The sequence below is a fragment of the Cygnus olor genome, chromosome 1, assembly GCF_009769625.2.
Source record: "Cygnus olor isolate bCygOlo1 chromosome 1, bCygOlo1.pri.v2, whole genome shotgun sequence".
NCBI lineage: Eukaryota > Metazoa > Chordata > Aves > Anseriformes > Anatidae > Cygnus > Cygnus olor.
The window spans coordinates 117,154,721-117,169,455 of NC_049169.1; the positions used below are offsets into that span (position 1 = coordinate 117,154,721).

At 41.6% G+C, this 14,735-nt stretch overlaps 1 protein-coding gene and 1 long non-coding RNA gene across 2 annotated transcripts in view; one reads left to right on the forward strand and one right to left on the reverse strand.

The window, feature by feature from the left end:
• Positions 1-436: 436 nt before the first annotated feature.
• The window catches only part of LOC121064165, a 43,684-nt gene continuing 29,385 nt past the window's right edge, over positions 437-14,735 (reverse strand). Inside the window, exon 3 of the transcript XR_005816375.1 lies at positions 437-687. The gene's annotated coding sequence lies outside the window, so the exon portion shown is untranslated. The remainder of the gene's footprint in view (positions 688-14,735) is intronic.
• LOC121064167 lies at positions 1,514-4,587 on the forward strand. Its single transcript, XR_005816379.1, has 4 exons — positions 1,514-2,726; positions 2,891-3,072; positions 4,218-4,274; positions 4,350-4,587. It is a non-coding gene; the product is annotated as an uncharacterized LOC121064167 (long non-coding RNA).

Genomic DNA, 14,735 nt, shown 5'->3' on the forward strand with positions numbered 1-14,735 from the left:
AAATGGAGGGATCCCCACCAGACGAAGAGCACTGGGGCCATCCTTGGGCAAAGTGATCCTCAAGGTGTTATGACACTTCACACCTCCAAGGGCTCCCTGTGTTAGCAGTTTACCTGTGACCTGTAGAAAACGTCAGAGAAGCCTCTTTGCCAATCTGACAGACCATTTTGCAGCTCAGCTCCTGGACATCATTCCAGTTATTTGCTAGAGGGTAGTCATCATTCTCTTAAACTTATTGAAAAAATTCTAAATCCACAAAGAAATTGTCCCTTTAAAATGACATTTAAGATGGATGGGAAAAAAAAAAAAAAAAAGGAAAGCAAATCAACCTTTGCTGTAAGCTCATCAATACAGTTGCTCTAGATTAATGCTGATATAACTGAAATCTGCATCCTGCCCACATAAGAAATCTGTAATTAGCAGGTGGGAGATCACACACGGTTCTGTGGAAGTTTTATATGTATTTTTAAAAAATCAGCAACGGAACAGAGCTAGTTGATTCCTATTCTGGGTTTGTTCCCAGTAGTGCTTTTGCAAAGCTCTGTGTGTGTGTGTGTGTGTGTATGGTTTTTTTTCCTCCTCCATGCAGATTTTAGTTGTGTGAAGCATCACAACTTCCTCTGGAGTGCACAGTGAAACAGCAGCAGCCACCTGCCTCCAGCTCCTGGTCTGCAGGTCCTGCTCCTCCTGGGGGCAAGAAAAAAAAAAATATCTGTAGCAAGGGGAGCCAGCCCTTCACGTGGGTTTAGGGCTGGGGATGTACAATGTATGGAGGGTCTGCGGAAGTCTGTTTTATTTTGAGCAGAGGCAGCTGGAAGCAGACTCTGACAGGAGAGGATGATTCTGAAGGGCTGTGGTCCCTCTAAGCCATTGAACGTCTCACAGCACCAGGAAAGCATAGAATTTAAAGAAGAGAGAAAAAAAATTATATAAGTGGAAAAACAGAGTGACTAAAAGCTCTATCAGATCTGACACTCTACAAATATGGGAGGCAACTGGGAGAAATGTAAACCATACTTCACTCTGTGTCTGTAAGCAATGAGTGCTAGTGAAAAAGGACACAGATCTTGCTCCTGACAGTAACGGGGTCTAATACCTTTGATGTGTTTAACAGTTTCCAGTTTTCTCAGGCAGAGGAAGACAGCTTTACAGTGCTTCACAGAAATTTAGCAATCCCATGCTCTCATCACAAAGAAATATGTAAGATGCTTGGAACACGAAGGTACGAAAATGAAGAAGAGGTTACTGATGGTAACACGGGCTGGAGAGGGGACTGCAATTTCAACATGTAAAAATGAGACTTCAGGAGTGTCTGGGAGAGCCAACGTCACCCTTAAGAAAGGGTGTTCTGCTGCGGACCACAGATGGGGAGGGACAGTGCTCTGCTGACAGATCCTTGCTCGAGGAGCCATGACACCCCCCGGCTGCAGGGCTCAAAGGCAGCTCAGCGTCAGATGGTCCTCAGCACAGCACAGGCTGTCAGTAGGTGTAGTGGCTGGGCTGGCCATAAGGGTCTCTAACTGCCTATATTAAAACCATACTTATGGTTTGTTATGCTGTCAGATTCAGCTAGGGAATAAAAGGGAATTCTTGGAAATTTTTCCTGCAAGGGACATGTTTTCAGGGACAGGGAGCCTGAATGGGGCCACAGAAACCACCTGAGCACTTGTGCACTTTGTGTATCTCTTGTTCCCTCCGTGGGCTCTGCTTCCCTTCCTCCTCAGGAGGAGTGCTCCTCTCAGTTTAGGAAAGATTGCTTTAGGGTAGAAACTGAAAGGTAGGTGAGGAGCTGGAGGCTGATACAGGGAGTGTTTAAGTTTGTTAGGGTAGGAAAAAATGGAGCAGCTTGCACTAACAGCAAGAGAAAGTTTTGTTTTGTTTGCTTTGTTTTCTGTTGTACAAATACTCTGCAACAATTGCTGTTTCATTCAATCCCCAACCTCTCCCTCTCCAGTATTGCTCCATCCTTCCTCAGCCATCCCCTTATGCCTCCCACTCACACTTTCATTAAAGATTAATTATTTCCTTTACACTCATCCTTGCCAGCCCTGGCCTTCCCCCTGTGCTCAGAGCTTTCCGAAGCTCCTTCACCTCTGTGCAACCCAGCTTCTGCTCATTTAAAAATCCCCTGTTTGAGAGCACACAGACCTCTATCCAACCTGCCTGGACCATTTCTTTCTTCCCTTTCCCAGGGTAATCTGCCAGCCCAGCTTCAGAGCTGTGCCTTCCCTTGACAGTGACACTGAGTGTGTACTGCCCCATTGCCCAGCAAGCCTTCCATCCCGACCATCCACTGCACCCAAGCTTGGAAACCCTTTTATTTCTTGTGCTGGCCCTGGAAAATTGAAGGAAGCAGCAGGAAACCCTATGCCCAGGTTTTATCAGGTCAGTCTGATCCACCCAGAAGCTGATGCACCCTGAGCAGGGGCGGCCCACAGGAATGCTCCTACCTGGAGGATGCAGCCGAGCTGCCTCAGAGCTGGTGGCCTTGCAGGTGGCCCCCAGCACTGAGCCACAGCAGCTATGAAGACAGCCCAGGCCACCCCAATGGCCAGAGTCTGGATTGCTACAGATCAGGCTTGGTTGCGGGGGCTCAGTCTGATGCCTGCAATGAACAAGCTGCAACTACATAAAATACAGCTTGTGAGTAGTGGCAGGCTGGAGGCAAAAGAGGGGAAGACACAAATCATCCAGGCATGGAGAGGAAGAGATAATGAGAAAAGTAGGTATTTATGTATATATTTTTTTTTCTCTTCAGGAACACCTACACCTTGCCCACAACAAGAGGAGTGTCAAACACTTGTATCAGCTAGAACCTGGGGCCTGGGGTGGTGGGATTTTTGACTGTTTTTTTTCCCCTTTTAGAGAAAGTGTTACTCTATCTCAACAGCTGAAACCTAAAGAACCTCCTGAGAAAGGAGGAGCCCCTCGGCTGTAAAGACAAAACAAATGTGTTTGCCTTTGAAACGACTGTGACTGTGACGCTGCTGGCTGGAAGAGCTGTCTGCATTTAAAACGGTGTGACTGCGTGAAGTGGGAACGATGTGTATACAGCACACGGTAGTGAAGCAGGTTCTTTTCTCCTTATTAGGGGGATTATTTTCTTTTTTTCTGCTGTTCGGAGCCACGCATCACCAGGAAAGCAGGCACGGATAGCGTTCTTCCTTTGCGTCCCGAAACACAGAAGTGTGTTTGCCTAAACATGCAGGCACAGAAGCAGGGCTTGTGTATTTTGTATAGGAAGCTGCTTTTGTTTGCTGCCAGTAGGATACACAATGTGCTCTCTACAGGGGATCGAAATGTAGGGCTGGATAAACACTGAGCAGCAATACCTTACATAACTGGCCCATGGGGAGAGGTACGCGTCATGGGGAGAAACAGCCTCACCAGGCAAGGTAAAATACAAGAGGCGATGCAGGACTCATGGAAGAAAACACGAGGCCAGTGGGGAAAATACAAACCATCCATGCCGATTATCACCTGGCTGACCACCTGCAGGAAAACATCTGCAGATGTGGCTCCTGGACAGCCAGGGGGGTTGCAGATGGACACCACCCTGGTGGGGGGGACCGGTCCCAGGATTAGCTCTGAGCTGGCAGAGAGGCCCACCGGTGGCATGGCTCAGGGTGAGTGGGTTACTGACAGGGCTGGTGGGGGGCCTGAGGGTGGGAGGAGGAGCCTGGATCAAGTGCTGGGCCAGGAATAACCAGGGATGCTTGGAGACCTGCTAATGTGCCCCACTCGTCCCCAGGGGACCAGCTGGCTGGCTGGGACCTCTGTGCTCCTGTGGAAACCACTGTAGGCCTACACGTACAAAACCAATCCGTAAAGGCCCAGCAAGGACTGTGTAAATTTTGCACGTGGATGCACCAATATGAGCTTGCACCTTTTTAAGCCACTCCATTAGTATTTATTTCTCAGGTGACAAGTGATAGAATGTAAGGAAACAGCCTGAAGTTGCACCAGGGGAGGTTTATATAGGATATTAGGAAGAATTTCTTCATGGAAAGGGTGGTTAGGCAATGGAACGGGCTACCCAGTGAAGCGGTGGAGTTGCCATCCCTGGAGGTATTTAAGAGACATGTGGATGTGGTGCTTAGAGACATGGGTTAGTGTCGGAGTTGAAGTGTTAGGTTGATGTCTGGAGTTAATGATCTTAAGGCTCTTTTCAAACCTGAATGATTCTATGATTCTGTGATACTATGATTTCTGTCTAGGAAAGTTGAGGATTTCAAGTGACCTCTCAGAAGCTGTGCAGACCATGTGGAGAGCAGGTACATGAAAACAGCCTCACTGGCACTGTCTATCTGAAAGGGACAAATTAAGGTCTCCTAGGAAATGAAAAATAGCTCTTCTCTTCCCCGGCTTCCTGCTAGCATTGCCTTCAAGGACAATGCCACTCTAGACAGATACTTTGGCTCCACAGGACATTGTTAGGAACTGAAGATCTTGCCCAAGAAATCAGTAAACATTGAAGCCAAACAAGCATAACACACTCTTTGACGAAGCACATTATTCATGCCACTTCAGTGAGGGGCCTTCACCTTCACTGATGGCAACTGCTCACCGACAATCATCGCAGATGGAATTTCAACAAAAAGATGTAAAGCATAATGCGAGCTGGAAGCAGCAATGACTGTGGCTGATTTTAAGCAGGGAAATGGGCTTGATTTTTATAGATGTCTTTTGCACTTCAAAAAAGTACTGTTATTGCAGATACCAAACTGAGTAAGAAATATGCTGCCAGTGCAGACAAAACACTCCTCAAAGCCTGTTATTAATAGAGAGGCAGTGGCATTGCCAGCAAGATAAAAAGGTCAGGAAGGGCTTTTAGCCATTTTTCAATATATATAATATATATATACATATATATATATATATATATATAGTCATATTGTGATGTGAAGAAGTGCAAATGAAGCTAACACTGGGTTTGTACCAGGATGGCAACACAAATGCACCACCATTAAATGTCTGTGGAACAACAAAGCCAAATGCCAAGAACCCTGGCCCTAAGGATGGAAGATGGGACATACCGTTGCCTTCTGGGGTCAGAGGTCTGAGACCTGGGCAAACAGGGACTGAAAGCACTACAGAAAGCAGGAGATTGTTATTACTGCTGTTCTTGAAAGCAGTAGAGCTTCACTGAGGGTTCGAGAAAAAGTTTGGAAATATTTTCGATTTGCTTCAACACTTTCTTGGTATGTGAAAAATGCCCATAAGATATAAAGCCTTAGAATTTACAGAAACTTAAAAATTAAAAACAACAACAAAAACAACATACAAGCAAACCAACAAAACAAAAATCTGAAGATCTGGGAAAGCTGACTGAGGAATAAAAGAACTACCCTCCTCAAAAGAAGCAGAACAAATTTTATTAAAAAAAGGCAAAAATGAAGAAGTTCATACAACAAACCCTATGGAGAACAGATGCCTAAAAAATGATTGAACATGTGAAAAGTGTTTTTTTTTTTCTTTTTAAAATACTTAGTATTTTTTTGGATGTTTGCCATATCAGATTTTTTTTTCATCATTTAGATATTTGTTAATCTGTTACTGTGCGTTGGATGGGCTCTTTCTTCTATATGAGTTCTTTTTAACAATTATATCTACGATGACATCTAACAAACTTCTGTAAAAATATGGCACCAAAATTTATTTCCAACTTACAGAAGAGGGATTGCTAGAAGAATTTTCATTAAAGAATGGATTTGCAAGAAGTGATTTTGCCTGTTACTATGTGGTATTTTTTTTCTAATGTACAGCCTTGTTAAAAAACTGAACACATGGAATTGAAATAACCTCCATCTTTCCTCTAAAACAATTTTTCTAATAGCATTAACTGAACCAAATAACTACCCGAGGGCCTAATTTTAGCCAAATCTGTATAACCTGAATTCAATTTACAATCAAGAAAGAATGAAGCATTTGATCCTGGATTTTGCACCCTCACATTTCTGCTTGCAGGCCAGACTCAACCATTAATTCTTTTTCAGAAGTGTTTAAAGCCCTAAATCTGAAATTATTGGCAGTACTGGTTTAAGTGTTTACAGAATTGGAGCTTAATATACTTCTGAAAAAGGATGAATTGGTAACCTGTGAGGAAAAACATATTTAAACTACAACTGCAGAACAATTTCCAAGAGTGCTGTTTTTGGTAGCACACAACATTTCCCTCTAGCCAACAAGAGAAAATAGTGCAGTCATTAAAGTTCTTTTTAGAATTTTGCCTGAAAATCCCAGCACTAAAGTACTTTTTGTCAGAACTTTGATAAAACAAAAGCTTAGTTCTCCTTACTTTCAGAATATTTCAGAATATAAGATAAAGAAATTATGACTTCAGCCATATTCCTTGACTTCTTTATAGCTTGTAAAACTGTGTAAAACATTGTCAATGTGACAATGAAATAGTGGCTGAGAAAAATTCAAAATGTAAAATATTATTTAAATTACCAATAAAAAGTATGTTTTTTTTTTTCCTATCTTTTTAAGGCATTTTATAAATGCATTAATAGTTTGTTGGAATACCAGCTTTATTTCTATTTCCTCCAAGGCAGTAGGGTATAACTGATAGGGAGAAATATCCTATCTATGTTGATTGGAAAACATTGGTCTTAATATCACTACATAATAAAATGAAAAACAATTTATGTAGTTCTATGGTTTAGTTTAATTACTTATCTCTTTCAGGATATTTTTTATTATAGTTTTATTGCAATCTAAACATTTTTTAAACAATTTAGTAAATGCCATAAGGTACCAACACATCTTTAATGGCCAGTTTTTCTATTGATATAAATCACACACTTTTATCACATAGACTAGTCAGTATAAAAAGTCAAAAATATGTGTATGTTTTTGAAAAAACAAACCATTTAAATAAGCAAGTTTTTGTCTCTGTGCAATAGAGAAAGTATAAAGCCAATTATTTTATAAAGAAGTAAAATCTCAGATGCTCAGAAAATGCATTATAATTATCATAATGTATGTTATCATACATGTTATCACATAATAGCATTTCATTGTGGAATAGTTTTCCCAAAATTGATTTCATACTCAAATTAAAAACTATTCAACAGTTCAAAGTGAAATTTAAAATCTTACCTTCTGGAAAAACAAACAAACAAACAAACAAAAAAACCACCTTTATAACCTTTTGTTATATCTTTCCTTTCAAAATTAATCCATACTCAGTAACATCTCCCTTATTTGATTCATATATTCTAACCTCCAGATAAAAGTCCTGTAACATTAAGGTATGCAAACTGCCAACAATCTTACATGGTTTTCAATGTTAGAAATCCTGAATTTTGAGCACTTTTTAAAAAAGAGAGATATTTCTGGATTAGGAAGTGTTTCGCACAGGATGAAAATAGAAAGTATAGGAAATGTAAGCCATTTTTTCCTTCGACTGAATGCATATCCATTTTCAGATCTCTGTCTGGTGCTCTTTGATCTGCTCTTTCCCTTATACTTTAAATAGAAAAGAGTCTGAATGGGATCTTAAATCGCTTCAAATCAGAACAGGTCATCTATGTGAAACCCCTTGTACTTCAACAAGGTCCTCCCCCTGTCTCAGCTATCTGGGGACAGTTTGCAGACTCTCAAGAAAGTTGGGGAAATTCTGCATTCCCTATGCAAAAAAAAATAAATATATATATATATATATATATAGCAGATCATGTAATTTCAGTGCATCAAAATAAGTAAAAGTATGCTTCCGTGCATGGTGTTAGTACATGGAATTTGAGGACATGATCCTGAGTCAGCCCTGAGCTGCAAGACCCCTAGTGTACAGGAAGAAAAGATTAATGGAAAGGATTTCCTTTGCACATATAGGGGGGGAAATAAATAAATAAAAGCATACAGTTAGTAATCCCATCTGATTTTGGACTACAATTAAAGAAAAAAGTTACACAAGGGATGGGGAATTAAGAGGTTTCATATCTTCATATCAGTCTCGACATTAATTTGGGGTGCCACATCTATGGGTGAAGCCTGCAGTTCAGGTAACCAAACATCTTTATCTATTGCAGGAAAGTCTGTTTCTATCAGATGAGAAGGTGAGCACAGAGAAGTGCCTCATAGTGAGCACGCACCTTGAGGCAATATTGATTCATTATTACTAATGACTATTATAGAGTCACTATAATAAAAATATTTCTGAATAATAATTCATTAATAATTGTCTTAAGCTTCTTATTTTGCAAGGATGCCAGCCTTGCATCCATTACTCTGCAACATAAAGCAATCAGGGAAATATTTGCTGCCCTACTGTAACCTACTTAGCTCTGTATCGATCTTTATCATGCTCAAGGAAGTAGCCAACATGAATGTTTTACTACAGCTGCTAATAACAGGAGTTAGTCCTTTGTTTTTGGAAGATGCTCATCTTTTAGCCCTGAAGCTATTGATTTCAAATCCTATTAATGCAAGGTGAGAAACACCATATCATGCACCCATACTGTCCACATAGATTTTGTTAGAATGTCCTGTTAAAATACATGAAAGAAAAAAAAATCACACTCCTGAAAATGTGAAAACCTGATTTTCAAACACTTTTACAGGATTTTAAGCAAACTATTTTAAAATAGGTGCTCTCAAGCACACCAAAATCTCAGTTTTCACTCTTCTCTTCTTTCTAATTCTAAATTGCAGCCAATTATCAATGATAATGAGGATGCAAAGAGATTTTAAAAAATAAATAAATAAATTCCTTTTGTATCTATAAACAAATTGACTAATACTTTTACTGCATAAAATTTCCAAGGATGTCTTTCTCCAGTAGCACTGGCAGGGTGTTATGGATTTTCTGGCCTCCCTCCTGTCTGCCCTGATCTTCTCTACCTTCAGTGCTTGCAAGCTGCCCTTCCTCTGGTTCAGAAGGAAGCCGGTGAGATAATGGTATTGATTTACTTCACCTCTTGGTGCTCTTGGCTCACCTTCTTCCCCCACATCCAGCTTTCTTTCCTTACTTTCATGGAGCTTGGCTGCTCAGTGCTGACCCCGAAAACCAGGCAGGAGCTCAGGGTCAGGTCCCACCTCAGCTCCAACTCCTCTGCCTGGTTCCTGTATATATTCCAATGCTGATCCTTGCATATATGGAAAGGAAAGCTTCCAGTCTATTCATGTTAATTTTTCCTCCTCCAAACACAGCCAGCTACAGCAGTTATCACCCTAGAGGAGACTGTGCTGTCTTCTCCTGTTCATACCTTGCTCAGTTTCATCCACCTGTTTCCTGATTCTGAGTGTTGTTACAGCACGTTGTGCCTAAGTGTGCCAGCAGGAACACTGTCAACAAAATGAATGGCCAAATTAGGGAGCTAATAGCTCAGAAATGGCCACTCAGAGCAGCAGCAGCAAGTGCTGCCTAACAAATGCATCAGCCTGGAGACCTCCAGCTTTCTTACTTCGGTTTTCCTCTATCCTCACATCTTTCACAACAAAAGGGAAGCAAGGAAGGAGCCATGGGTGTTTTTAATTTCCATATTAACCAAAGAGGCTTGGAATACCCTTTTTCTGCTTCATGGTTATAAGTGGTCTCTCTTAGTTTCTGGGAAGATTTAGATAGCGTGGCAGAAAACGAAGATGTCACACATTTTTTATTCATATACATTAATTTGCCTTGCAACTGCCCTGGTACTGAAGCTGCCCCTGCACATGAGACAGTGACAGGAATAGGATCTCTCTCATTCTGTGCTGTTGAGAACTGGGTTTGGGTTCACACTTTGCTCTCGCTTCTTTTTTGGCATCTGGTGCTCCTGCACAGAAAGCCTCAGCAGCACAGGATTCAGGCAGTTTCTGTCAAATTTGCATTTCTCATGAAGCTTTATTCAAGCAAAATCCCCTTATTTATGCAGAAGAAGGCTGTTCTGGTAGTTAGGATGGTAGTCTAGGCCTTCAGAGACATAAATGTACTTCTGTTTTGCTCCAAGCTTCACTTGTGTCTATATATGAAAATATATTCCATCTTCCCACTGGCCCCCAGCAAAAGAAGGATGTTGTTCTGTTAGAGCGGGTCCAGAGGAGGGCCACAAAGATGCTCAGAGGGCTGGAGCACCTCTCCTATGAAGAAAGGCTGAGAGAGCTGGGGATGTTCAGCCTCAAGAAGAGAAGGCTCCAGTGTGACCTCATTCAGTACTTGAAGGGGACTTATAAAAAAGATGGAGAGCAACTCTTTGCTCAATCAGATAACGACAGGATGAGGGGGAAAGGTTTTAAACTAAAATAGGGGAGATTTAGATTAGAGGTTAGGAAGAAATTCTTCACTATGAGGGTGGTGAGGCACTGGCACAGGCTGCCCAGAGAAGCTGTGGATGCCCCATCCCTGGAGGTGCTCAAGGCCAGGCTGGATGGGGCCTTGGGCAACCTGGTCTGGTGGGAGGTGTCCCTGCCCATGGCAGGGGGTTGGAACCGGGTGATCTTTAAGGTCCCTTCCAACCCAAGCCATTCTATGATTCATTCTATGATTCCTATAAGGCTTCCCTGGGTGCAAGAAACTTTTTTAAATTTTCAGAAGGAGAAAAAAAATGCATCTTCATTTATGGGAAATATCAATAATTTTGACTCCAAAGTTCATCACAGCAGGAATGTGGACAAAGCAGAAATCCTGAGTGTCCCAAATTTCAATTACGAGACTACAAATGTAAGTGAGTCTTTCAAATGTTTACTGGAGGAAAGCCTGGACTCTGCTTTGCCTCACAGTTCCCTATTTTCTAACCCTTTTAGATAACAGCCTGACTTTCCTGCTTAGGTCTGAAAGCATGAAGCCGGTCTTTCAACATCACCAGTCTGCATGCTGAATCCTAAGTTTATATTTACTGACCTGGAAAAAAAATCCCCATTACCTTCTGAATCAGCAGTCATTTCAATGCTGTGCAGAACTCACAGAAGTGGATATACAGAATTTAACACCAGCGCAAAGCACATGAGTAGCAATCAGAGAGATGAAGGACTGGAACAAACAGTCTGATGAACCTGAAAGCTCTGCTGGAAGAATACTGACAGTCCATCTGCAAGTGGGAGAACTGCCCAAAACTTCAGAGCTGATTTTCTGGGAGGTTTGTATAGAGGCTTTTATTTGTTTTGGATTTCACTGTGGAAAAATGACACATTCATTTATGTATTGTACAGTCACTTGTGCAAGTACAACAAACGTAAAGCAGTACACACACACGCACACAAACAATCAACAAAAAGAAACAGCTAAATGCAGGTCACCCTAAGAATGTGTTTCAAAACAATGAATATGTGAAAAAAAAAGACAGGATCTAAAATTCTGATCTTTGGTGTCAAGGCAATATATTGTGTCCAACCTGTGGTCTAGAAGCACCTGTATTAATGAAAGGAGACTACAGCATGTTCCTACACAGAGATTTTGAGCTTTGAAGCTAGATGAAACTAGATGATCCCTTGGGTACAGCTATGTCTACGTACAGCAGGTGTACATAGCAGCTGTCATCCAGGCCTACAACAACTCTGACTCCAGGACAACAAAGGGTTACAAATAATGTGAAAAATAACCATGGACATACTAACACATAAAACCTGAATTTTGTAAGTCTTGTCCACCCTAATTAGATCTTTCAGTCCCTGAAGGTTTGTTGAAGTTCGTGTCAGAGTATGAATTTTCTCTAAATTTCAAGCTATTTTGTGGACATCTTCAAGAAAAAATGGTGAACAGCTGAGGACTGTGGAAGTCAGTGAGGTACCACATTAAAAACACAGCAAGGCAGAAAGATGTAATTTTGTGCTAGGCTGCTATAGCATCTAATCATCCTTGAAATGTCTCATTTCTGTTGTGAACAAGTCTACTGTATGAGTGAGTAAAAGAAGTAGGAAGGAACAAATCATTCTAAAAATTCAATGTGGTTGATGAGGCATCATAAAAAATTCCTCATGTTTAGTATAAGCAAACAGACATGACATGATGCCAACAGAAGGATGATGAAATGCTCCATCAGGAGAAAATGACAAAGAAAGTCCATCTGAGAGAAACAGACAAAAAAACTCGAATCACCAATAAATGGGGAACAGAGACAGATGGACCCAAAAATCCTTTTGGGGGACTGGTAAGAGGCAGAACTAGCCTAGCTCCAGCAATATTGTCAGCCAGATAAAATTTACAAGTCCTGACTTTATTAAAAAGGGAGGGACCAGTACAAATTTTGCATCCAATGCAAAATGGAAGGACGGTTTGTGAGCAAAATATAAGCAAAAGCACATATGGGGTGAAGCAATGGGGAACCGAGCCCACGTTGGCTACTTCTCCTTCTGCCTCCACCCCATGCTCTTCTCTTTGCTTTTTTAATTTAAGAGTTTGAGATAACCTTTGAATTCCCCTTGACATGCTCTGCAAAGAGCGAATTCAAACATAGGAAAAAACAACAACCCGTGGTGTCAAAAGAACAACCCAGGCACAATGCAAAAATCAGTTTTTCCTCCAAAACAAAGGCACACGCAGACCCTACCCATGCATCTGAGGACCCCTCGGGCTGCCCAAGTGTCCCACAGTGTGGTCAAGCCAGGGTGGGCATGACTTGGTGTGGGTGCTAGTGCTACTGGACCAGGGTGGTGGGAGCACCAGGCACCGTGGTGGGAACACCAGGCACCTTGGCTGTGCCCCAGGTCCCAGCCTTTCCTCCTCACCAGGCAGTGTCAGCCTTATTTACACTCTGGGGGGGGTTTCTTCCGAGCTGCTGCCTCCTTTGAGGCTGTGGCAACCAGGTCTGTGCTGCCAAGCAGGGCTGGTGAGTCAGCTCACGTGGCTGCGGGAGCTTCCCCTCCTGCCTGTCCTACCCTCTCCATCTGCACCCGCGCAGGCACTCGCGCTAAGTGGGTCAGCCCAGGCCGCCCCACTTTGCGGAGCGTTTTCTTGGCTTCTGGAGAAGGATTGCCTCCTCCGTACTTCGATTCTCCAACTGTTAGAAGCATTTGCCCTTTGCTAGCTCTCGACACCGGGAGCTCAGGGACATGAATGCACTTTCTGAAGACGGATGTATTCCTCCCTCTCCACAACTCCTGATTTCTCCCTCTTATCCCCTCCCAAGACCCCACCCCGCCCCACCCCAAAAATGCAATGCTCACACCTCCTGTCTCTAAACAGCCACTATAATTCAACTGCAAAATTAGGAGGGGGGGGGGGGGGGGGGGGGTGTAGAGAGAGAAGAAAAAATAGAAAAAAAAAGATAGAAAAAAAAAAAAAGGAAAGAAACGGTTTCCATGGCAAATTTGCAGGATTTAATCTCAGCTCAAAAAGAAGAATTTTAACATTCTTTCCCTGTTTAGAACATGCTGGATAGCAAATGAAATAGTCTGCTATGTGTTGCTTTCAAGGGTATTGCACTGATTTATGTCCACAGAGAATTTGTCCCATTATTTCCTTGTTTTGTTCTCATAATCAGAAAGTTGCTTATCACTGCCCTGTGAAGAAGATTAACATAATTTAAACCAACAGCTTTGTACAAGAGCTGCTCAAAAGCCTACAGAATCTACCAGAAAATAAGCAATTTTCTAGAGGTTTCTCCTTTCTGAAACACTCCGCTGAAGCACTGATGGAAATGATATTACGTGAAGTCTGTGAAATTATTTGCTATTCAGTTCTACAAGGTGGTGCTGGGCATCCTCATGGAAGTTACCATTTCTTACAGTGCTCTGAAGGTCTTTTCTATAGTGGCTACAAATAACTCACTTGTTGGGTCTGTGAGCCCCAGGACACACTCAGTTTATGTGTGTAGCAAGACAAATTTCAGTTTCCACTGGAACATAAGCAGTGTCACGTTGCTTCTGGCTTTAAACACTTATTTCTCCCATCATGAATTCAGTCTAACTGACCCGAGAGGAAGGAATCTTTCTGCCTGGTACCAAATTTGCACACTCTCCAGTTTTGCAAGTATAAATATAAATATGCTTAAACAAAGACTGAAAATGATCAAAGATCATTAAATAAATGGATCTTGTGATTTCTGTTCATTTCAGCTTGGTAGCTTTTTTCAAATATTCCTGATAAATAGCACCTGTCCCATTCCTCAGCTCCACCTTCTTCCGTGATTCATACAACTACAGGGGAGATAGTAAGCGTTAAATCTTATAGACATATTTCCAAAAAAAAAGCAGCATCTATATTGGTAATAAAACCATCTCTATATTTTACTGACACTTATGTTTCCTAGCACAGCAGTCCTGTCTTTGAGAAACAATAAGAAACTGCCTCCCCTCCGCCCCCCAAAAAATCATTCTACATTTTAGTTTCTATAAGTAAAACAAGATTTTTGACTTCTGCTTGACAATTGGGTTTCTCCTGATATCTGGAGGGATTTTTATACAAAAACAAAATCAACACCTGTTTATTTTATTGAACAAAACCCTGTATTGTGAAAAAGTTCAACATCCACTTGGTCGTATAAGAATACTTCTGTATTGTGATAACTGCAGATGTTCTCCTTGAGAACTTCTTTATGTTTAGTAATTGTCTGGCCTCAGTGCACTGAGTATGTGTATATGTCTAAAATGTCAGCAAAGAGCATTAAGACTTTTTGAGGATTCTGACCACACTTGCCTCCACAGAATAACTGCCTACTGCAGATAGGAGAGTAAATATACTACGATGTTCATAGAAATGAACATGTATGCAGCTTTTTTTCTCCCATTACAAATTTCTACACAGTGTTCCAGCTAGAAGTAGACCCAATGTGCAAAACAGATCTAGGTTTTTGAATTACTTTGCATTTATGAAA